This window comes from Rhinolophus ferrumequinum, chromosome 7, assembly GCF_004115265.2.
Source record: "Rhinolophus ferrumequinum isolate MPI-CBG mRhiFer1 chromosome 7, mRhiFer1_v1.p, whole genome shotgun sequence".
In the NCBI taxonomy this organism is placed as follows: Eukaryota; Metazoa; Chordata; class Mammalia; order Chiroptera; family Rhinolophidae; genus Rhinolophus; species Rhinolophus ferrumequinum.
In genome coordinates, this window is record NC_046290.1 from 79,109,019 (window position 1) to 79,134,816 (window position 25,798).

Consider the following 25,798-nt stretch of genomic DNA (forward strand, 5'->3'; position numbering starts at 1 on the left):
CAGGTTAATTCTTCAGTCGTAATAGGCTTTAAACATTTTGTCATCAGAACTAAATAATTGAACATTTCTGCCCTAAAAATGGGTGGCGGTGGATCTTCTAAAATGCTGGATAATGAAAAATTGAATATGGCTTAAAGATGATTATTGCCAAATTAAAAAAATTAATTTGGGGCTTGCTAAAAAAAATAAAACTATTTCTAATGATTCAATGCAAGAAAATATACGGGTGGTTTTTTTTTTTTACTACATGTAGGGAAATATTTCTCACTGAAGAACTTTTAGTAAGTGATCTTTTATACCCAATAGGCCATGAAAGATGAAAGTATATATGAGGTTGGAAAAGGAATTCTTATCCATCTCTCTCCTGAGAGCTGATGTTCTAGCTCTGTGCTAAGAGAAAGCGCTAGGTAGGTACCATATGCTGTTTCATTTCTCCTTGTCAAGCCAGTTGGTTCTATGTAGTGAAGTCTAATTATTAGTCTTCGGCAGCATTAACAGCACGGTGGGAAAATCAGTAAGAACTTTCAGTTAAAGTCAACGCTGAGACCACAAAACCTTAGATAAGATTAAATTTTAACATCCAAACAGCTCTCAACTAATTTTTCTAACAGGCCAAAGTTCAACTCAAGTGTCATTAATTTAATAACACTCAAGTCTAAATACCACACAGCAAAAGCTTACTAAAAACGAACGAGGATGCAACTAGAGTACCAGAAAAGGGATGGGGGAAGGAAAACTACAGATTTTTCTTTAACAACTTCTTGCAGAATATAAGCTGCAGATATAACTTCCTTTAGGTCATATCATTTAACTAAATCTCATCATAAAGCAACTCCAGATCACTAGAGGTTAAACAGCTCATCAACACATGTGTAGCCCTTACTACCGCTTTCTTTTTCCTTTCTTAACAATTGGATACCACTCTCGGTGTGTTTAACATAGCACACAATCGTTCTCATTTTCCCCCTTCATCCTCTGAAACCAAAAGTGAGGAATAGGCCTTCATAAACGTCCTGCAGTGTTTCTCACTTGCTTGTGAATGTCATGTGGATTCCTGGAAGTGCCCAATTAAAGGAAAGCACAACCCATAAACCCCAGTACTCTGCTGACCAGTACGTCTCGCCCCACCCCATCCTCATCTGTCTTTACAGCGTGGAGCTGATACTGTAGAAGCAGTTGGTTATCAGGAAAGCCAGCTCAGGTAAATTAGCTTAATGAAGCAGATGACTTTGTATGAGTGTATCTTTGAAACTGACTAGGCTCAAATATCCACTCAGCTAATGAGCCTGTGATAGGATCCTGGCAGAGGTGTCATCATTCTGCCACTAAAAGCCTTTCTGAAGACCTGCGTCCTATCTTTCTGTCCAAAAACTAGGCTTAGTCGCTTAATAGCTGCCAAGCCTCCAAAATGCAAATGGCAGCAGTTGCTTATCCAAGTTGTAATCGATGGTACACAAAAATGCATGGCTACTTCGTAGATACGCGTATTCTGGCCCACAACAAATTAAGGATCCAAACCTTTGTGCTAGGCAGATAGCCAGTGTATTGGGGGGGATTGCGGTGCCTCTATAATTATATCCAGCCTGATAATCATCCATGCGACTGCTGTGAATGGCTGGTACCAAGGGACTTTAATTTCACTGTCCCCCTGCACCAGATAATGCCTGACCCTGTGTCACTTTGTGCAACACGCTGAAGGAGACAAATGAGTTTTTCTCCGACTGTGTTAAATGAACTAATGGATTCTGATTATGAAACTGGCATAATAATCAGCCAAGGCTGTTCTGGTACTGGGTGGACTCGTACAGTGTCTGAGGGCGTTCTTAACCTCGGGCATTAACACGAGACAACAAGAATCTGGTCAGTGTGGATAAAGAACCTAGCATAAATAACGAGTAACGAAATATTTTATACTTCAACCAGTTATTGTCGTGTCTTTAGACACAGCTAGAAGAGCTACTGTATGGTCTACAACTAGGGATTAGGTGAGCAATTTTAATCAGTATTTCCCGCCCTGCCCCCGTTTTTGTGAGTGCTGTGTTTTGTTTTCCTCATCAGAAGGTGGTTAGAATTTAGTATGGCTGCATATATATCCATTTGAACGAAATCTTGTAAATCTTAAGTGTCGTTGAAAATCACCACGTTTACCTTACTTTCATTCTAATATAAAAGGCACTAGTACTTCCAGTAATTGGTAAAGGACATAATCTGTACAGTAGGTGATTGTACAAGTTCCAGTATTGTAGCTATATAGACACTCCCTGTTACACATGGTCTTCATTTTTAATATGTATTTTTCTTTTAGTCACTAAAATATTATGGGTTTCATTTTCATGCAGCTGAAAAGATAAATGTCCTTTCCCGCATTCCCATCAGAAGTCTGTGTGTTCTGGGAGGTTAAAAAATTATAACTTAGCTGTTCCATGTGGTATTAAGCCTGAAATTTGGCATCCCAGATGTGGATTTGTTTCTAAAAAGCAACAGAATCTGTTTTGTTTTGTTTTTTTAAACAGGAAAAAATATTTTAGAAGCTTAACTTAATTTCTTTAAAAGCGATTCATACTAAAAACCCATATTAATCTAAAATTTTTACTTTAAAAACAGGCTACTGAAAATGCAAAACTTGTCGTAGAATCTTTTTTAACCGGTGACCAAAAATACCTGCTTGCCTTTATTTTAGGTGATGTATTTTCTAAAGGGCTCCCTCTGCCCAAGAGGAATTTATTTTTGCAAAATAATAACATTTTATTGTGTGTTTACCAAGCTCCAAGCTCAGATCTGTCTCTCTGTGTATAATGACTCATTTAATCTTCGCAACACACTGAGATACATCCTATTATTATGCCCATTTTACAAGTGAGGAGACTTCCTAAGGTCACACACTAATTAAATAGGGTAGCATGGATTTGATCCCTGGCCAAGCTGGCTCCAAAGCCCCCAACCTTAACTACTATGTACACTGCCCTCTGATCACAGTCATTTCCTAACTCTTAAATTTGCTAAACATTTAATAAGTGCCTACATGCAGGACATTGGACTAGAGGTTGGGAGTGGGGGCTAAGGATAGGGAGGGCCTGGAGTGGGGAAATGGGGGAATAAAGTTTTAAAAAGAACAGAGTTCCTGTCACAATTGTGTGGGCCAGGTGGACATGACTCAGTGACTCTAATACGATATAATAAATCTTGCCTTTTCCAATTGGCTCTTCCTGTTTGGAGAAATGGGGGACCTGGAGGTTAGTGTGTCCGAGGTATTTGGTTCCCTCTGGATGGTATAACCGCATGGCCAGGCCCCATCTACCTTGTAAAGGCCTTCTTGTTCCACTGGAGACATTTTCAAGGGCCACCCTTCTAAAAATACCCTACACCCGGCGGTGGAAGTCCTCGCTCACAACTTTGGCACTGTGCTGGTTATTTTCCTGTAGACTTCAGAGGGCATCAACAGCAGTGCCTTTGCCTGTGGTTGCTTTGAAAGCCCGGCTCTTAGCACTCGCTCACACATAAGCCAATTGTTAAAAGTGTCATTAGCTGAGACCCAGACACAGATGACAGGTGTAAACAGTTTATAATTTACAAAGTGCAGGATCAGGTTTCTCCATGCCCTCTGCCAACAGCTCACATACCTTCGCTTGGCCCTGTGTGTGTATGCAGCACACACATTCTTACAGGATTGTTTTTACATAACTCCTATGATGCACCTATGTGGTACAGGTTTGGCCATTTGAGTTCCTTTAACTGTTCATTCAAACTTTGCAAAGCCATTGGTTAATTTCCAAGTGAACATTTCAAAATGCCCTGTACAAGTAAATAAACGCACACGTGCCTTGGAATACTGTGAATGCAGTGCCTTTCTACTCTGTGCTGCGGATTTCCTCCTTGGTTTTCCCTTTTTTTAACCCACGAGACTGCCATGCATTTGAGATGGCAGGTTGGAAACGGTGAGCCTCTGAGACCTGCCATTGTTGCTCTGTGCACAGACGTGGGATTCCTGATGCCTTTTATCCTATCCTACTTAGCTGCCTTCTGCATTTCTCAGTGCTGACATGTTTCAGTGAAACTTGGACTAACTGGAATACTTGGGGGCGGGGGGGTTCTGGTTGAATAATGTCCTGGTTAAACTGAAAGTTGTTTAGAAAGCCCGTGTTATTGAAAATCTTTCCAAAGTACATCAGCACATTTTTCTCTGGAGTGAAGCAGCACTGCTGGGGAAAATTGTACTTAGCTGTTTGGAAGGGCTTCGAAACAAATTCAGCAAAGCTGCTAACTGCTCTTCAGCCCTTTCTCTTGCTCGAAAGCAGCCCCTCTGGATTGATGAGGCAGCTAGGATTCCAAACCCTTACTCCTCTCTCCAAAATCTCTCTCCCTTCTCTAGACAGAGGCTTCCTTTCCTACCCGGTGGATAAAACAAAGGCCAGGAGCCCATCATCAGCCTTCACCTTTCCTTCCTCCCCTCCAGGCTTCACTCCCTCCACGCTCCACCTGCGTCCAGGGCTCACCCCGCCTTCATCTGTGTTCGGGATCATTTTCTCCAACCTCCCCAGAGGGTACCCATCTCGTTGCCCCTTCTCTGGTAGTTTCATTCCCTCCCTACCCTACCCACTGACGTGCCCATAAACAGGCCAGTCTCCCTTCTCCAAACAAACCTTTCTCCCCACCCTTCTTCCCCTGAAGGCTAAGTCCTTCCGTCATTACCTAACACCTTACAACGTTAGCACAGCCACGAGCTACATTTACTTCCTAAACCTCCATCCACTCCACAGCTATGTTTCCCTTCACAGCTATGTTGTAAGTCCACCAACACTGCTCTCACAAAGCACATCAATGACTAGTGACCAAATCCAATGGCTTGATCTCAGCAAGCCCTGTTGATGCTTCCTAAAAAGTGGAAATCCCTTCTCTCCATCTCTGCGGCCACCACTGTTTTGCTGAACTTCACGTGTAGAGAGCATAAATCAGATCTTGTCACTCCCCTTCACTGCTTCTCTGGGCTCTTGGAACAGCATGCAGACTTCCCTCATGGCCCACAGCCCTGCAAGCTCAGCTCCTGAGAATCCTGCTCCCTCCTTCACCACATTCCAGCTGGACTGTCCTTGGGTCCTCAAGTACCCTAGAGCTCCTTGCCTGGAGGTTCCCTCTAAGGAGACAGCCCTTCCCCTGGCTGGCTCCTCCTCCTCCTGCAGGTCTTATTAGTTCAGATGTTACTTCCTTAGAGAGACCTTCTGTGACCAGACCATCTATGTATGAGGTCTGACAATTAAGTTTGTGAACTCATCCTAGAAAAAGTGCTACATATTTCATTGCTGAATATCACTCTGGTCACATTCGCAGTACTCCCCTTGGGAAGCTATACACTGACACCAGCGCCTAGTCCACCCTTCAAAGCAATTTTGGAACTCTTTTTCTGGAATGGCCATCCGAGCTGTCGTCGTATTACCCTTGATGTCCTGAATGTCATCAAAATGTCTTCCTTTCACTATTTCCTTTATCTTCGGGTGAAGAAAGAAGTCACTGGGGGCCAATGAGTAGGGAGGGTGTTCCAATCCAGTTATTTGTTTACTGTCTAAAAACTCCCTCACAGACAGTGCCGTGTGAGCTGGTGCGTTGTCGTGATGCAGGAGCCATGAATTGTTGGAGAAAAGTTCAGGTCGTTTTCGTCTAACTTGTTCACGCAGCCTTTTCAGCACTTCCAAATAGTAAACTTGGTTAACTGTCCAGTTGGTACAAATTCATAATGAATAATCCCTCTGATGTCAAAAAAGATTAGCAACACCGTTGCAACAGGTTTGCCATCTTAACTGTCCGACCTTGTATGTGGGTTCCCGACACTCCCTCCTCACCAGAGATCTTTGTTTTCATGTCACCATGTCCTTTCCCTTCAGGTCAGAGACTACAAGTTGTCGTGGGCAATGTACTTACTGGTTGAGTTACCTTCTGCCTCCACTAGGCTGTGAGCCCCGTGAATCCTTGGATTATGTCCTTTTTATTCACTACTAGACACCCAATGCCGAGTCCTGTATCAGACACATAGTTACTGTATGACTGAATGGACAAATGAAGACTTTATGCTTTTACAACAGAAGGTCTTTCTAGGATTACCAAAACCTAACCAGAGATATTATTACTCAATAGAGAACAAATGAGGAAATTCACATTTTAAGCTTTCTAGCATTTGAAATGCCTTACTCATCCCTGCATGTATGTAAATCAGGCCACTCAGCCTGGAGGAGAAAAGCACTTAGCATAGGACAAGTATACATCCTTTTATAGAAATGAGGGTCTAAAGCAAACCACAGACGCGTTGAGAGGGGTGACGAGGGTGGCCTGAAAGAGGAGGGTGGCCTTGGTGATGGCACAGAATGAGCACAATTGAGTACAGAGTGCGAAGGAGAAGTGATTTTTGACGATGGGGGTAATTTTACCCAGCCAGGGAGGCGGAAGCTCCCCCAAGTCCTAAGGTCACTGACCTGGCCAGAAACAGGGAAGCTGCGTAACAAGTGGAATGCAGAAGTGCACGTCTGCATAAACACAAAGTTGGCTTTACCGTGGTGAGGGAGAAGAAGACAGGAAGGATTTGGGTGGAGATGAATCGAAATTGCAGTGATGAGCAAAAGGCATGGTGGCGTAAGTAGGTTGTGAGCATATATGAGTGAGCAGCAGGAGCTTCTTGACAGGCGTGTGGACTTTGGATTTTGAACCGATAGAAACTGTGATTAAGGTAATATCACAATTATACTGACCTTGTATTCAGTCAGAAATGCGAGAAAATTGGGTTGATGATGTTTCCAGTATCAGATGGAAATGTAAACCGCAGGAAAGAAGGCTACTGTCAACCTGAGGGAGATAATAAGTAACAGACCCTTGGCTGGGGTTCAGATGGAGCTGTGAAGCATCCCCAGTTACGGTGACGTCCTGTTCTTTCCAGAAGGGCTCGTGCTGAGCTGAGGGAGAAGTTGGAAATATGCAGCACCTTTCAACAAACGTGCAGCGTTTAAATAGGTCATGTTGTAACTACAGGCATGGAGCTTCTGCTTCAGAGACTCCTATAAATGATTTTGTAAAACATTACGCCCACTCCCTTCGTTTTTCCTCAATACAGATCTTCCTATACTGAGACTGTTTAAAGCAAGGGTCTTTATGTCATTCTAAAGCAAGAAGATAATGCTAGTAATTTTGCATAGCCTGTTCGTTTTTCGGCATTTTTAAAAATACTGGGGGAAAAAAAAATTTTAAATGCCCACCCCAAATAACTCAATCCTATTTACCCAAAAGGAAATGATTTCAGGTAATGATGCCCACCTGGCTTTTAGTTCACTCGGCTCTATCTACCTGTAAGGAACAAAATAATTTCCTCTGGATAGAAAAATGTTCTCTAGAATCATCACTTAGAAAACACTTCAAACAGAGTGGTGAAGCAGCAACCAACACAGTAAATTTGTCGCCATCTCCCTCGGCCCTCCTATTGCAATTAGATTAGTTCTTTGGTATTATTTTAAGAGTGATTAGAATTTAATTTTAGTTAGGAAGAGTGGGAGTCCATTGTTTACTTACAAACAAACAAAAGAATCCCCTCCCAGCACTAGGATTCCTGCTTGGCTGGTTTTAAATAGATGAGGCTGACCAGATATTCACCATCAGTTTGGTGAAGAAAGAGACATTGTCCTGGGGAGCCAGAGCCCTGGGAACTCAGTCCACACAGTGACACCCGCCTTACTAACTGGGAGTGGGCTATGACCAATCAAAGTCTCACTGTACATTTCACATTGGTGGGACCAAAACAGGAAAAGAAAAAAGTCCCTGAGTGCCAGCATGTTGGGAAGACATCATTGCAATAAAATTGTGAAACAAGCGCTGGCAGGCAGTCAACAAAAAACAACAACAAACTGCAATATGCTTATCAGGGTTTGACGGAGAAAAAAGGCCCCCAGTCTTTCAGAGAGGACACTGGCAAAAATCCCAGGTCTTCCAACTCCGGCGTAAGCTCCGCGTGCAGTGTTTCTCCTTCAGGTACTGCATTGTCAGCGACGGGGAGCAAGGAGAGGTTCTCAGCAGTCAGGGAACAGCTGCACAATGCAAGCAGCCTGTGAATGGTCGAGGAGCTTTTTATTCAGACCTCGTGTGATTAAAAAAAACAAAAACCCCACAAAACTGGTGTTCTTTTGTGCTTTACAAAGGCCGTACTTTTCTGGCTCCAAATTTAAGACTCATGGGCTATTAGGAGAGGCAAGAGGGACAATGTATTAGCATGTGTGAAAAAAAAGAATAGGTGTTCCTTAAAATCAAGTCCATAATAAGAGCAGCTTGGAATTTGGAACGCCTACCTAGCTAGAAGCAGCTCCAACAGCAGTTAGGAGGTAAGTATTTTGACTCGTGTGTTTTTGATGGAAATCTTTTGGCAACAACCCCTGCATGTCCCCCCTCCCCACCCCCTCCACACACACACACACACACACACACACACACACACACACACACACACACACACACTCCCAGAGAGCTGTCCATAGGAAACTACAGCATGTACTATTCATAATACATATATTTCTTGCTAGGGCGGTAATAGAAACCAGAATCACAGAGCTAGGAGAACATCTAGTCCACTACCTCCGTCTGCAGAGAGGCAGCCTGTTCTTCTGGAGAAAGACACACAGATACTTCCCAAATAAAGCAGTTCTTAACCCCCTTCAAGGAGGATATCCTGGTGCTTCCATATTGCCCTGCATGCGAGACAGTGTTTAGGGTCAGGGAGACCAGAGCATGGCTTTTGGCATCAGTCCAGTCTGGGCTTGAATCCCCAGGACTGTTTTCCAGTTGTGTGACTTAGGGAAAAATTCCTTTACTGTTGAGAATCGCAACTGATTTAACTAAAAAATGGGGAAAATAGTAAAGGGTGCCCTTAGAGTTGCTGCATAAATTAAGTGAAAGAGTAGCACTCACTAAGTAAATGTTGGTTACCATAACTTGCTAGCAGTAGTAGCAGTAGTGCTATTCTTACCACAGGAATTTTAATACATTTTGAAAAGAAGGAAAAAAATAGTAACAGGATATAATAAATAACCACAAAGATATATGAGTAAGCATATGGGGAATAAATGCAGTCAGGTCACATAAGTGAACCATTTAATTCTTTTATCTGCTCTTAAGAATTTAGACCAAATTCTTGGTAGCAATAACAGTCTGCTGTCTTCAGACATGAATAGGTATTATAGCTCTTATCCATCTGCTTGGGCTCAGTGGTTTCAGTTTGCTTTCTCCAATGTTAGTAACAGGCATTTGTTGATTCTTTAAAAACATTTTATCTTCCTCAAAATAACATTGCTAGGCAGTTCAGTTTTTCCCCCCCGATGACGGGTGGGTGTCCTCAAGTAATTAATTGGATGACCAGGATGCAATGCCCTGTCCTGTCCTGAGATGTCAGCCTCCAGCAGGTGGAACCACCCAGAAGGCTGGCATAATGAATCCCTTTCAGGTCCTTCCTAGTCCATGTTTTCCAAAGTCCTTCTAGCACTCTCGTTTTACCTGAGTTCTCAGGGTAGTTCTGTTCAGAGGAACAGAATTGCAGTTAGTGTTGTCAGATGTGTTTTTGCTTTCAATAACAGTTTGTGATGTTTTTGTCTGTTACCTTATTTACCCTATTATATATACTATATATATATATATATATATATATATGTATTAGAATATACTACTTAATAGCTGCTTCTCATGTACTTATATTAATCTTGGAGTTGCCAGTATTTTTTGATGGAAGTCATTCATAGCAACTAAGAAACTAACATTTTTAGTTGTGTGTTCTGCAAGCAAACAAATTTTTCTTCATCGTATAGTCATAAGCCACATAACAATGTTTTGGTCAACGACAGACCACACACGTAAAAGATGGTGGTATACCACCTAACCTAGGTGTGAAGTAGGCTGTGCCATCTAGGTGTGTGTCAGTGTGCTTTCTGATGTCTGCGCAATGACGAAATCTCCAACCGACGCATTTCTCAAAACGTATCCCCATCATTAAGCGGCGCATGTCTGTATAGAAGGTGCAATTTTTACATCTACACTGTACCCTTATGCACCACAACCCAATGCCCCCACCTCTGGAAGAGGGAACAAATAGCATTTCTTCTGCACAAGACAACTTTTTACAAAGGGGTTTTAGCTGGGATGATCTGGGCAAGCTTTATGTGGTAGTTCTTTCTAAAGCTGGAGGCGATAGGAGGTTGCTTTTGTAGTTTTTGGTTTCCTTCCTGGAATATATGTCATATATTCCTAATTGTAAGGCTGTTAAAGATCTGTAGTCTACTGAGTATGCACATAATCTGACATGCTATGAAATGCATTCTGTTTTGCAGTCTGAGAACAGGACAAATCGTTGATAGTCCTTACTTGTAAGACCCGTCTTGCCCCGGCAGCTGTGCTAGGCCGTGTGCAGAGCCGCCTTCCGCGTCCTAGGTTGTACTCCACAGAAACGGCTCCCAGTATTCTAATATGGTACCTGTGTACCTTTCATCGCTGCACATCTTAATTCCTCTAATGCTGACGTGTGTGGCCTTTCTTTAACTTGTGCCTGATTAATGCCCCTCGAATCACACGCAAACATAAAATAACTGATGAGTCTCCTTCCGTCACTTGATTTTCGCTACTAGAATTGTTAACACCATTTCCATCAGTGGTAGATGCTCAGATTAAGTTATTTACAGGCCTTTGACGACTAGATTCTTTACATGTTAGTTCTTATTTTACTTCTGTCCTAGACTTTCTTAACCTCTTGATTTTTATATGAAATTTTAATTACTTAGGTCATCAGTCACATCAATTGTTTCGTGTATCTTTGACACTAGATACAGAATGCATTATATTGCTTTGTCAGGTTACTCTTTCGTGTGGTGAATGTTCTTGAGAGTTTTCTGATCTCGTTGTTTGTTGTGTTAAGTCTTCCTCAATTATAAGGTCATTTCATCTTATTCACTTTCTTGTGCTAAACTGTATTTTTATAAAACTCCTTTTCTTACACTGTAACTTTTTGGTAAGGTAAATGGTCTATTTTTTAATATGCTTAGTCTGATATTCTCTTGAGGTCTGACATAAGATTCAAATAAACTCCTTGTTTCCAGGGCATGTAGTTATTGTAACTAAGATATACATAGTATATTAGATGAATTTTTTTAATTGGGAAAAGTATCCATTATCATGCTTTCCATTCACAATCGTTTCAAATACCACTTTTAAAGTAGGTGATTAGAAAAAGCGTTATGGTAAATGCAGGCCAAACTGGACTCTGTCATCATTACCCTGCCGCACGGGGGCCATTTTCTCTCCCCTCCTGAGTGTTGTCGCCACCATGTTGGCGGTCTCTGTCCCTGGATAACTCCTGCTTCAGCTGTCCACAGTGATCCTTGATTTCGGGCTATAGTTTCTGTCTCAAGTCACTTCTGCTGGAACGGGCTGGCCCTTGTCATACTCTGACACTGAGAAGAAATGAACTCCCCATCATTTGCCCGTGTCACTTTACCTTTCACTATCAGAACCATGCTTTGTCAAGATAAGGGGATGGGGCATGAAGTTGCACTAGAGTTTTGCCCCAAGATTCCCTGTGTGCTTGTAATCATGCATCCCTTTTATTTCACAGACGGATGTTGTGTGTATGCATGTGCATGTGTTACCTACCTAATTTCAAGAGGGAGGAAGAGAGAAAGAAACTTGGCCCCAACTATCCTTTTTCACTTGTGTCTTCCTTAGCAGTTTACTCTCCTCGGACTGGCACCAATATGAGCCAACAAGTTCTACTTCAGATCAGCATCTTTTGGCACTTAGATGACGGTTTATTTCTGCATGGCTGAATGCAGACAGGAAAAAGTCTTGTGTAAATAATATTTTCCATTAGCATCGCTGAACTGATGTCACAGCTCTCGATTCATCCCAAGACAATAAAACTCACAATCATGATATTAATGATTATGTTAATGACAACGTAAGTGACTTACAGTGGAGGTTGTTCGGCCCCACTTGATACTAATTGTGGCAAAATAAAGGAGGCAAATCTGGATCATGTCTCTGTCAGGCTGCAAATGTTTGATAACATTCATACGGATCAGTGATGATGGTGGGGGTTGAGGGGAGGGTAAACAGAAAAATCGTTGAATCACAGGCTGGCCTGGCTACACAAAATGCTAATTAGTGATGATCACAGTGACAGTGCATTTTACATGTTCAAAACCAGAATTTAAATTAATACCGCAAGTCTTTGATCTAAACCTGTTGTGTTTGTTTTCAGAAGTCCTATCATGTCTATGGTGTGTGGGGGAGGGTGAGGGTAGAGTCCCCAAAACTATTATTATTTAGTTTTTAAATGATAGCTAGCATTCTAGGACATTTGAAGGCAATGTTTTTCAAGGCAACAACCCCAGACTAACATGACTAAAGAAAGGGTTAATTACTGTGCCTGTTTGGTGCTAAGAGGCCACCCACACAAGTTCATTTTGTCAGTACCAAGCTCACAAGTTCAGATGCTAATTAATAGTTAGCGTGAACTTGGTAACATCTAGGGCAGAAGAAAACCTTAAGTTCTTTAAGATGCTTTATTTATCCAGTTAAGAAGTCTCATGTAGAGAAGCACATGTCATATCTTGGTAAATGCATTGGTGCTTGCCAATTCATTTTCTTCTCCATGTTTTCCGAGGATTCCGTCCCTGCTGCTGGGAGGGCACTCTGGAGAGCCATCAAAAATTAAGAGTCTCTTTATATCCCCTCTTCATTTGAGTTACACGAGTTGGTGTGGGATTTTTAAGACTTGGATAGGGCGAATGAAATCATAATTTCTTATATCCTGTACAGTTGGTATTTGCTAACCAAATTGTGTAAAGGTCTAGGAACCACGCAATGAGGCTGCTACCAGAACTGACCAATATTGTGGTGTTTATATCAGTCAGAGATCTGACGCTGCTTTGGGAAATACAGTATCTTCTAAAGGACACTCAGCATTTGCCCTTTCCTCTTCATTGCTCTATTGTGTTTTATTTCCTCCCAGGAGACCCCTCTCCAACCTCTTTACATACACGTACCACTTTTGATAGCATTTTAAAGGGCCCTGAGTGTCCCTTTATCTTTCATTAATATGGGTTCACGAAAATTTTGTTGTCTCATTTACCTTAGACTACAAGAAATTTAAAAAAGCAAAACGGGTCCATCCATCTACTGTATAAAGAAACTAACTAAATAAATAAATCTACAAATAAAAAGGCAAACTAGCACAGTCTACTAAGATTCCAAAAGAATGTGGATTTCTTTGAAAGTGAAGATCGACCAGTTGCAGATACGTGTAGATCAGGGCAGAACTTGTGGGGATTATCATTATTTTAAACTATGAATAAAGCTGTTTCCCGTGTCATGCTTGGAGAAACAGGAAGTGTCTGTGGCTGAATTGGTACAATGAGCAAAAAGCGTGGGCAGTAGAGTCTCTTCTATTCAGGACTACTTGTTAATTCTCTATATCTTCCTTTCCCTCGACTGGCAACCACTTTCTTTACTTCCAGAAGCGGCTGCTTCAGCGCCACTTGAACCCTTTCCCTGGTGGTGTCTGTGTGGTGTCTGTGATTTTGGGTACAGCATCATTTCCCATTTGTGACACTTAAAATTCTGTGACTGTAGGTCTATTTGAATACTCGCAAAGCCCAAGCAGCATACCATAAAGTGTAAGGGTCTTTCCCCCCACTAAGTTCAGAAATTACTAGCTTTTCTATTTCAAGATGATGTTAATTTCATCTTTCAATTACGGGATGATGATTGGTTTTTATTTTATGACTATAATTGAATTCCTTTAAGTCAGAGAAGTGCTGCCTTTCTATTTCTTAACTGACTAAATTGTACCTAATTTTTTTTTTTTTGAAAACTCTCACACGACTCCTTGGTTCAGTAAGCCCCCCACCCCACCCCACTCCCGCCCGTGTTGCACATGAACAAAATGACACAGTTCAGGAGAGGTTCTCTATCACCTGAGACCCATGTACTCCTACCTTTTCTGAAGTAGTCTTCAAAACTGCCTATGCGTCTAAATCTTTTGTTTTTCTCTTGGTCTAGTTTCTGCTGAAAACACTCTTCTCTTCCTGAATTAATTCTCATTACTCTTGAAACCTAAGCTATATAGAAATACCTGCTAATATAAAAACAAAGTTTATCTTTAACTTCTAGACGTGTTACAGTTTTAAATAAGGCCAAGAATATAATTTTTTTAATTCATAGTGGGCAGGACTGATCAACATGTGACAACTATTACATCTTCTCCAAAGGTTTATAATCTGCCTAGTTTCCGGACCTCACAGGGCTGTGTAACCCAGATTAGGTAGCAGAAATACCCCTCCCACAGGCTGACATGAGTTTGTGCTGGAAGAAGAGAAAGAACAGTAAATGGGACAATATGATACGACAAGCCTGCATTTAGGGAATGTGGTCCAGCCCCAGTGCTTCTCATCAAGGCTCCAGGGTGTTTCCATTCAAGCCCAAACTCACCCTTTCCACTCTCGTGGTGGCCTTCGTAGGTTCTCTCTTCTCCTTTACTTCTTCATTAAATTCTTTCATCTTTGGGGCAGCTCTTAAAATAACATTTGCTGGGTCTTTGATTATATGGCAGTCAGTGTTCTCTGCTGCCTTTCTCATGAAGATTAAATGAACCTTGGTAGAAACAGGAAAAAAAGAACTATCTTTGGTCCCTAATGTTTCCAGGAAATAACTTATGTACTGGAAAAGCTGGCAACGGTCTATAGTCCTTTCAGTAAGGTATTTCCACTTCTGGTTTACTACTGTTGAAGGCACGCCTTCCAACTGCTGTCAGAATGGGTGGCCCTTCCCTAACAGAGTTGGTTTCTGGGATTACTGAGGAATCTCCTTCCCAACCCTCTTTTCTGAGCCTAGGACAGGCACAATCTCCTTTGCAGTTTCCTTCCTTGTGTATTTCTCAGAAGAGGCCTCCCATGACTCTCAGATTGGATTCTGCCTGCCAAACAGGACTGAGATCATTATTGAATTAAAATGTAACAAAGACAAAAACAGACTTGTAATTTCTGTGATGTCACCATTTCTAGTCATTGTTTCTCTAGGTCGTGTTAATTGCTTTTAGACTTTGGCACAAAAAGGTGAGGTGGCAGAGGGTTTATCTGCAGCCTCACCCTCCACCGTTACAGGAAACTACCCTGTTTCCCCGAAAGTAAGACCTAGCTGGACAATCAGCTCTAATGTGTCGTTTGGAGCAAAAATTAACATAAGACCCAGTTTTACTTTACTACAATATAAGACCCGGCCTTGTATTATATAAGGTCTTATATTAATTTTTGCTCCAAACGACGCATTAGAGTTGATTGTCCGGCTAGGTCTTATTTTCGAGGAAACACAGTATGGGAGGGCTTATTCACATGCTACCTTAGTCACATACTGCTCGGTTGCCCTGGAAAACGGCAGCCCAAGAGTGGGTAACTGGAGACACTGGCTGAGCAAGTCTTTCCACATGGGCTTGGAAATGCCACTCAGATGTGGCGGCAATCTGCTCTCAAGAGGGGGATGTCTTTTCATCCTGCCATCTTCATGGCCCCATCCAGTTCTGCTGTCCATCAGATCCTCAGGGGCGATGGCAGAAATCCTCATCTGCCTTTTAGAATCAGGGGAACACAGTACCGTGCTAACTCACCAGGCTGTTATGATGATTAAGATTGTTTTCAAAGGGCTGTAAAGCATTTAAGAAGCTTTAATAAAATGATAAATCATTTCAATCACGAGTATGTGCTAGAAACCAAGGACAGAGTCTTGGTTTACCGGAGTCAAAGCTCTGAAACCAGACCATAGCCATAATCCTAAAGGCCACTGAGATTATTACTGTCACTCTTCTTATTACCCACCTCTCTTACCTCTGCTCCATTTGCCCACGTGGCCTTGAGGCTGTTAGGCAAATACTGGGTTCCCCGTGACACCACAGGTTAAGTCATGTCAGGGTCCAAGTTCACTACTTCCCTGAGACAGTCTGAATTGCTTTACATCTTCAGAGATAAACTACCAATAAATACCATCGCATCCCTACAATGTAGTTAGCTAGCTATCTAAAAATAGTTGGTTCCTCCTTTTTCGAAGACAGCCCCATTTTTGCATCCCACACTCTACGTGTGTCCTCATATCTCATGTCCATATGTACACCAATCACCTTTTTAAAATGCAGAATCACCTCCAGTCGGTCTGGTGTGGGGCCTGGGCATCTGCATTTCTAATAAGCTCCCAGATGACGCTAATGCTGCTGGTTGGTGGGCCACACTTCTGGGAGTGAGGCGTTAGATCACTGGTCCACCAATGAGAATGTAACCAGATAATTACTGGGAGCTGTTCCCTGGAGCCTGCCTGGAAAGACCCCGTACTCATTACACGGATCCTATCTGAACCCCCCTCCAATTAATGTAACAACACTATGGGGAATGTAGAGCTTTCGAAACTCAGATCCGGAACGTCCCCTGAGCCCACCCATTTTCCCTGATTCTGTCTCCTCCTCCTCGAACGTTAGCCATTCCCACCTCTTTTTATTACTCATTATCACAAGTCTGAGCAAACACAAGCTTCAGCCTGATAAGCAATCAACTGACATTTCCATAAATATAGATAGATTCTCATGAAAAACAAAAAGAAAAGGGAACAGAATGGAGAGGTGTTACATGTCCAATTTATTTTCAGTTCCAAACCTATTTTTTTCCTTAGGTTTGTTGCCTGATTTCCATTTAGTCATCCTGTTCACTCTTTGACTTTGAATCAATTTTTCCTGCCACTCCAGGAAAAAACTTTAAAAGGATTTTAAAAAAATTTAGCCTAAAAAAAACCCCAAAAACCAAAAAACAAAACAAAAAAAAACAACACCTATCATTTTTATTCTAGCGGCGTTAAAGAAATGGTAGGTAATTCCTGGGCATGTGTACTGAATGTCCTAAAAAGGTATAGCACTGATGTTACTGCAAAACCTCATATTCAACTTTATGGAAATATTTGCTTTGATCCTTTTCTTCCAGATCATCCAAATTGGATTCCAAGCCAAGGCATGGGCCAAACCCTCCAGATATATTTACACCACAGTTTGTATTTGTTTATTTTTCAATATTCAAATACATGAAATTAACTCCTAAGAATTAACTCATAAAATGCCAGCAAATTTGGGGGGGTGTGTGTATTATCAGAAATTAGTAGTTTTTATATTATATATTCTTAAGGTAAAAAGGGCTGTGTTTCAAAGGGAAATTTTTCTCATTACTTGACTGTTGCTATCTCTTAAGTAATGTACTGATTAAGGAAAAGCCTTTGTTTTGTCTATTAAGGAAGCTTCTACAACAGAAGCTTTTATTTCATAACAGTATTACTAAGAAACAAGCATTAAGTCTGGCTAATAACGTCTTTGGATCTAAACCAGAGCAGAAAATCCAATGATGTAAACTGCTATACATCTGGTACTTAATAAAAGAAGCTGAATGATCCCTTGAGTCAACACCCGTGAATGTAAAGCATTCTGCAAATAGGGAGGGAACACGATCGGCACTATTAATTAAAGTATATCTTACCCAGAAGCTTGCAGTATGTCAGCTACTGTTTGAGAGCCGCTAAAGTGCTATTAGGGGCTATGAATTAATGCCATCTCCAAAAGTGCTGAACCTTATCCCTGGACAGGCCTTTATTCGGGGAAACTCTGGCCCCATCGCTATCATGGTTATTGCGTTAGACCATCTTCCCTATCACTTACATTCACACCTGCAGACGGGGACGTCTGGCAGCCCTGGAACTTAATTGTCTAGTTTGAGGTTGATGGGTCTTGAACTGGTTCCAAAGCTCTGGGTATCAACACAGCTGGACACTGCAGAACAGCGAGGGCTAGTTATAACGCCTTCACCCTCCTTGACAGCTTTCTTTTCTTTCTTTCTTTTCCCTACTTGATATTTGATTTATGGACCTTAATTTTTGCTTCCAGGGAGGACTGGTACACTCCTGACACTGGCCACTTAACTGCCATGTCCAAGTTGGCTCAGCAGTGGTTCTCGGAGCCCATGGTACGTTTCCATGAATATCACATTTCTTGTTACCCTTACAGCAGAAAACTTGCTTTGGGGAGTATGGAAGAAAGTTTCAAGCTCCTGCTGTGGAGGACAGAAACTGCATGTCATTTTATACAGACAACTTTGAAAGCAGGTTCTGGAGGGTCTCATGGGCTGCCAATACCTCTCTGAGATTTTGATGGTCAACAATGATAAAACAGGCCTCCCAGTATTCGTGTTACATTCAAGGCTCTTTTCAATTTATAGTCTATAAATATAATGGTGTATGCCATGCAAAAGCTATTGTTGTGCTTAAATAATACATTTTTCATTGATATGGCTTCTTCAGGTGGAAGGTTTTAAGATCTTACCAAAAACCTCCTTTTCAATGGAAAACTGAGGCCAGGGAGCGAACGGGCTTGTCCACAGCTTATATCCAGTCAACAGAAGCTATAAGAAGACAACTTTATTCTCTTTGCCTGGATGATTTCAATTCACCTTAACACAGTACTGCTCTGCATAATTCCACTCCGTAAACCATAATCGATAATGAAAAGGGTTTTGTCAAGATACAAAAACATTTTAAACTCTGTTCTTACATGAAGGCTGCCTTGAAAACTAAAGGAATAATGGGACAGGCCCCGCCTTCTCTGTCTGCAATTTTTACATCTAGAAAGAAGTGTACAATCAACTAAAGCATGATCTTGTAGATACAGTACCTAAACCGCTAATTTAAAGGTTCTCAGTGCTGACCGATGGGAAGACCAAATGAGCACTTTCCAGTTCAGGCTCTCAATGAATCAAGTAAAAATCAAAATCATTATAAACAAACAACAAAATGGACCTGATAAATCATCTCTTAGGTGTCTCTGAAAATCAGGGGGGGGAAAAGAATCACATACTAAACTCCCTTAATACCGCCAAGAACCTACTAAGAGCTGCTTTTATAAGCCTCTACCATTTGAAAGCTGAATCAAGAAATACAACTTTCTCTTGAAGTCTGAAAGGTTAGCCTTAGTCATGGGATAAATTCTGTTTTGTATCATCCCATAGCATGTGAAGATCTCAGATACCAGAACAGAATTCAGAGGCTAAAGCCTGAAGAGAAGTAAGCCGAAAGATCTGGATGATTATGTTTATCTTCTGGAGAAGACTAGGCTACCACGAATCCCTCATGGGAAGGCGAGGAAAAGGATAGGGAGACGGCACGCGGATAGCTCTGGCATAGCCCTCAGTGGCTCACTCCCTGCTGCCCATCCTCTGATTGGGGATGAGGAATTTTCTTTTCACCTATGCCAACACGGACCAGAGAAACAAAATGGAAACAGAGACGGAAACTGGAGACATGAAAAGAAGTGATTTTATTTATAAGTGAGAAATTATATACCCTTCTAATGAGGCATAAATATCCAATTATTGTTAACAGAATGTGCCATGTGGGTACTTTTCTAGCAACGGGGAAATGCAGTGTACCGTTTATGCAAAATTCATGTGCGTTTCCCCCATATCATTAAATTATAATTTTTCAGAACTGTTAATAGTATAAAAACAATAATCAGAATGTTCAGCCAGTATTCGTGCACTATTATTATACAAACACCTCTCTGCCAAAGGGCCGCGCTACTTTGGGGGCTGGTGACAACACATGCTCTGTTGGCTGTGACTGGTTCCATCGCTCCTGAGCCTTCTCAATGGGCATCTTAAGATCATGGTTAAGTCAGGGATGGATCCTAACCCTGTACAAATAGAAAATACGGAATTGCAGAACCCCTTTAGGGTTTGAATGGAAAGGGGTCGGTGGTTAAAGAGTCTATTTTTTTTTAAGAGACATTGTAAGCCATTGTCATTTGAAAACATAAATATTATAAATATCCCTCAATTATTTCAGGTCGTTAATTTCCATAATATTTCCTTTTATGACTATTTCTAAGCCTCCTTGGTTTTATTTTTAAAGGAAAATAAATACATCTACTGATACCTACTGAAAGTTCGTCATGAATTTCACATTGTCAGCACTGTCTGGATTATTTTAAGAAAGGAGAGATTACTAAGAGAATGATCCTCTCTGAGGTTACCTGACACCATCACTCCACCTTTTAGTTCTTGAATTTGAAACCAGGTCTGTGAACTAATACTCTAAAAGTGCTAATGTTAACACTACTTAGTGATACACAGAGCCCCACGTCAGGCGGGCTTGACACCTGGCGTTGAGCGGGCTTTACTGAATCACCGCAGAAGCAAAGGTGAGGGGACAGAGATGTTCGCCCGAGACCAGCTTCCCAAGGCCCTTTCAGCACAGGCCCAGAGGACACCTTGGGCCCTGTGGCCCCACGATCTCCCACAGCGCCCTGCAGCTCTGCTTCCACAGTAGGAGCAGCGCCTTAGGTTTCCCTGCGGCTTCACACCGTGTGAGCACAGACAGGACATCACTTGGTCTGCACCAAAGGCTTGGGAGAAAAGCTTGGCTCTCTAAGCATCTCACACATGAGGAATGTTATTCTCAGAACGAGTAATTAAGACAGAGGCTTCCAGAATTGGACAGACCATCACATTCACCTAAAGGACATTTGATTCCTACAGATCCCCAGGCTTCAACCCTGGAGATTCTGATACGGTAGGGTTTTGGCAACCCGGTTTCCCAAATAGCTTCAGTTCTCACCCTTTAGGACAGGGATCCAACATTGTCAAAAGAGGTCTTGGGTTATTAGCTGTTTTTAAATATTAGCATCCATTAACTTATTCAGCAAGTAACCATGCCAAGAAGGTCAGTGTATATAGTCTGTGTTCTTGGGGATATCAAAGGTAAGTGGCACTATGGAATTCGTAAAGCATCACTTAGATGAGACACAGGCCATGACCAAAGAGGACATGGGTGGGAAAATCTGGAGCAGTAGGATGGAGGAAGAGGTGACAGAGCAGGGGCTTTGGGTGTATCGAAGGTGTCAAAATGGACCAGGTAGGCAACAAAAGCCAAATTTGCCCATGTTACAGTTCAAGTGTAGAATCAATTCTGCATGACATTCTCTAGTGTACACACACACACACACACACACACACACACACACACACTGCAGCTTATGCCTCATCAGCATGCTTATATGAATAGAAGATTTGGGGGAGGGGGAGAAAATGTAAAAATAGGAAACATGTATTTAGTCCTTCCTGTAGAACAGGTCCTTAAAGCAATTTACACATATTGACAAATGCAATCATCACAGCAACCCTAACGAGGCAGACACTATAACTGTTCCATTTTAGAGAGAGGAAACTGAGGCACAGGGAGTTTGCTGAGGTCGCACAGCTAGTAAGTGGTGAACTCTGGATTTGAACCCAGGCCCCAGGCTTCTGCAGCGTGCACAGAATTTTATTTGCTGAAGCTGTTTCCCTCCCGTCCCTAACTTTTGACCGGATTATTGGATTCATATAGAATGGGTATCTCAGAGGATGTAATCACAACCAGGTTGCTCTATCAGTTTCCTGTTTGCAATTAAACGCAGACATGCTACAACAACATCATCAATAATCCACTAAGGAATTAGAATGCCTGGACTGACAGTTTAAAACATCAGGAGCCGTCAGCCTTCTGACAGCTAGGGTAAGGCTTTAAAAATACCTGCCTGATGTTCGCCACAAAGACTCTCCTGCGAGTCTGTCACAGGATCCAGGCTATAGAGCCTGACTCAATTATCTACATTCACCTGAGGAAATGGTGACAACAAAAAACGGAGGCATGCCAACCACTGCCCACCAAATGTCACTGACACCAGTCAGAGAGTGACTGATTCACCTGGAGAGCACTGTAAGGTAAGCCATGGTCTTTGTTCCTACAATTTAAAATTTCCCAGAATGTGTAATACGACCGTATCTATGGCCTAAGGCTTCCTCTGAGGTTCACATTTCTTTTTTTTAAAAAAAGGATTTTTAGCCAACTGTCCTTTTTAACATGTTTTAGTTTGCCAAGCTGAAAATGACAAAGCTCCATATTTGGGCAAAGGATAAGAATACATAACTTTACACTGACTATCTTTTAATTCAAGGGGGAGCATGTTTCCTCTCTTTTTTCCAAACCAGAGCAAAGACAGGTACTGTACCACATTATGAGAACAGGACAGTACATACGAAAGAGCTCTGAAAAGCCTTGCCCTAATCACTTGGTCACCCTCTGGGTCAATTTAATGATTTGGTACTAAATGAAGTCCTCCGAGGTTGGGCTCGTCAGGATGATGCTCTTCCCCACTCAGCACAGTGGCTGGAGGCCATGGAGCAAGTCAGGTGAGTCCGTCCTGGGCGGAGCCTGACGCTGCGCCCTCTCTACTGGGAGGGGAAGTCACACGTGTCCGCCGAACCTGCATACAGATTGAGTTCCCTCCAGACCTTCTAAAATTTGGGAGGGTGGGAGGGAAATCACTCACACTTATTTACAGGAAATGTCATTAATGGGGCAGTTTTAAAATCCAGCAGAAAACTATTTCATAAATGGTGCCGCATGTTGCCAGATGGGAGAAAAATGAAAACATTTTTATTCAATGATTGCCAAAATATACTAGAAAGTTAAAAAGTAAATGTAAAATTTTCTGTGGATCAGAGGTAGGGATACATAAGCCATGCTGTAGATCCTGTTTCCAGGGGAAAGCATCTCCTTACACAGACAAGGGTCCAGGAGGAGTGGGCTATACTCGAGAGAGCATTCATCAGCCCCAGGAATGCTTGGGAGTCCCCAGAGGACACTTCTCCATTTGGAAAATGGGTCCAGTACTACTAATTTGCAAACTGCTTTGAAAACTATAGATTAAAAAATTAAGTACATATTGTATATTCACGTAACACATTCTATAACTTTGTGTCAGGCCTATTTTGGGTGACTATATTGGGAACCCTGAATTAATATGTTCACTTGAAACACAATCACCTCATTTATCTTGAAGCGCTTGACATTTTCGCTGAATTCCTTAGAAACCTCCCTGTAACCACTGTAGGGAGACCCACGTCTAAACTCCAACTTCAGTCCCTCAAAGGGATTAAATCTTAAACACACCGTCACCGCCACTGCTTGGGCTGACCATGCTCGGTGTCATTAGCGTCTGTTTACTATGGCAGCGGATGCCTCGTGGTCCCGTGCAGATGGGGGAGAGCGGAGCCTTGGAGAGAAGTGAATTATAATTGCCTGCTGCAGGACTGTGTGGCGCTGCCTGTGACAGCGGCAAACGGGGAAAATAGGAAAGCATGAGAGAAGGTCTGTTGTACTGATGAAGTGGAATTCCTAGAACACACTGTGCTGTAAAATGAGCCCTGGCTCCACAGTGCTGGGAGCAAACAATGGTCTCAATAGTCCCCGGCATTGGTTGCTGGGCATATTCTAGCTCCTTTAGTTGGAGCTGCCTTTCATTCAAGGGAGCAGGAGCCACACTAGAGAATGGGAAAGAGGGGGTGTATTATTGGTCCCGAGAAATCCTGAGAGTAAGATGTTGGGGGTGGGGGAAGGGGGCCAAGACCCTTGTAACCAGGATCACTACGCACCACGGCAAGATAATCTTGCACGCTCATCATGAGGCATCTTCAACCAAATCTATAAAATTTTTTTTTTTTTATAAATAACTATAGAAATGACTAGTAAAATGTGTCTAGCCTCTTTAGCTGGGTTAGAGATCGTGTTTTAGAAATATCTGGGTGGAGATGGGTTTTTCTTAAATCTTGATTTCTTGGAAAGGGGTGGGGACAAGGAGTCTTTGAATGAGCACAGGTTGGAGTGGGGGCTGCAGAGGGCCTAAAGAGTTAGGGAGCGTCTCTGTTCTTCGGGCTAAGCTGCATATTCTCTGAGTCCCTGGAAAACAAACAATGAACAGTATAGCGTCAGTCAAAAATGGACTAAGTCACCTATTACAAAACTATGCCCTGCCTTAGAAAAACTTTATTTGTCAGTCTCTAGATGGGTAATACATTCTATTGGTAATGAGCCAGGAATTAGAGTTTGTTCCCAACTTGCAAAATTGAGAGAGGAAAAAAAGAGAGGTTCTGGAGAATTTCTACTCAAAAAGTGCCCGAGGCACTAAAAAGACAGCTTAACTGTTGAAATCAAAGACAGTTAATTGTAGCCTGTACAAGTAGGAGCAAGTCCACCTAATTATGAATGGGGCATTGTCAAACCAGTTTGCCCCCAAATGCTCACTTTAACAGTTTTTTAAACAAATCCATTTTAACCAAACTATTTGAACAAAATTACACTGCAGCTATTACTGACCAGTTACAACCAAAGGTATGAAATGAAGCACATACATTCTTTTTGAGGGTTCCCATGAAGGTAATATGTAGTAATTTTTATGATATTCAAAAGCTGCATAGAAACCAAATTTGTGGAGAGAATCCTGCACTTGAAGATTTGCCCACTTTCAGTTGTTAAGCATAGGTATATAGACAAGCATACACACACACAAAACAAACCCTAAATATCCCTGTCAAGGAGCCCAGGAACCAACAATCCCCGAGTATGGAGAAGGCTCCGTTTCCTCACAAGGCCTCCTCCCTAAGACGGAGAGGCTGGCTTGGGCCTTTCTCAATGGTCCTGAGCAGATCCAGCCCATTCCTGCTGTATTTGTTCAGATCATTAGGAGGCTGCCAATTAGCCCCTATTTTGATGAAGGTTTTTTGTGTTGTGAACATCTGTCCACTAGCATCTGGCCAGGGCCCAAGTCCATTTCACAAGAAACACCAAACAGCTGTCAGATGGTCCTGAGTTTGGGTGAATACCAACTGAACACAAAGCGCCCTGCCGCTGGGGAGGACGGGGCCCCACTTCCTATTACCCATCTCCGGATGGACCCAGTCTCCAAGTTCTTAACTGTTACAGTTAGCACATTCCCCAACTCCTGACCAGCAATTTCCTGGTTTTGGTGGATTGCATACTTGGGATGGATGGCGCCAGAATTAACTTGTGTTTGCTTGGGAGCTAATGATCAGTTTGGTCCTTGTGTTTCTTTTTTAATCACCCAGCTTCTTGCCTGCCTCTCATTACACCTCAGAGCAGTAGGGGTCGGAATAGGGATTTACTTCCCAATCCACTCACTTTGCTGTTTCGTGGTTCAACGACTCTTACGATTGTGTGAGAAACAAGTGTTAAAACCAGTGAATCAATTTGACATTTTCAGTTTGAAGGTATAAGTAGTTAATCCTACCTATAACTTAGTTTTGTCGTATAAAATAAATTTTATACATTGGTTTTGAGTCAGATATTAAGAGATCCTTGGGCCCTCTTTGTTAGTGAAAATTTCTGAATATCACGATTCCAAATATAACATGAACTGCAATCTAAACACTGCATACAGAAAAGTGAGAAAAACCTCAGTATTATTCCTTCAGCGTTCCCACATCCTCTGTCCCCAGAGTATATAGGAAGGCTGCATAGTTCAGGGTCTGGATATAAGCCTGCTGAACACAGGCTCTTCACAGAGCAGTAGACCCAACAGAGGCAGGTTAAAGCTGGAGCAAAAACTGGTCATCTCACCTAGACCCTTAGTTAATGTTTTGGAAATACCCAATAAGATCTCATATCGCTCAATGCACATAGTAGGTATGTACTGTTTCCTAAATAAAATAAAATGATTCGTCAAATCAGTTATTTTAAACCATGCCCTGACCCACAAAAGAACATGGAGAAAGAGACAGAAGCAGGCAGAAAGACTCATCTGGACACTTATAATCTTGTCTTTTCAGTTTTAACCTATGTGGGGACAGAGTCCCAGAGAGCGGTTTCCAGGCTCTCAGCCTCAGGTGGA

At 42.1% G+C, this 25,798-nt stretch overlaps 1 protein-coding gene across 5 annotated transcripts in view; it reads right to left on the reverse strand.

Annotated features, from left to right (window-relative positions):
• Positions 1–25,798, reverse strand: part of SEMA6A (semaphorin 6A) — a 122,917-nt gene that overhangs the window by 79,383 nt on the left and 17,736 nt on the right. For 2 of the 5 annotated variants that reach the window (XM_033110128.1, XM_033110129.1), the window contains exon 2: positions 6,735–6,828. The exons of the other annotated variants lie outside the window; for them this stretch is intronic. The gene's annotated coding sequence lies outside the window, so the exon portion shown is untranslated. The remainder of the gene's footprint in view (positions 1–6,734; positions 6,829–25,798) is intronic. 5 annotated transcript variants of the gene reach the window in all.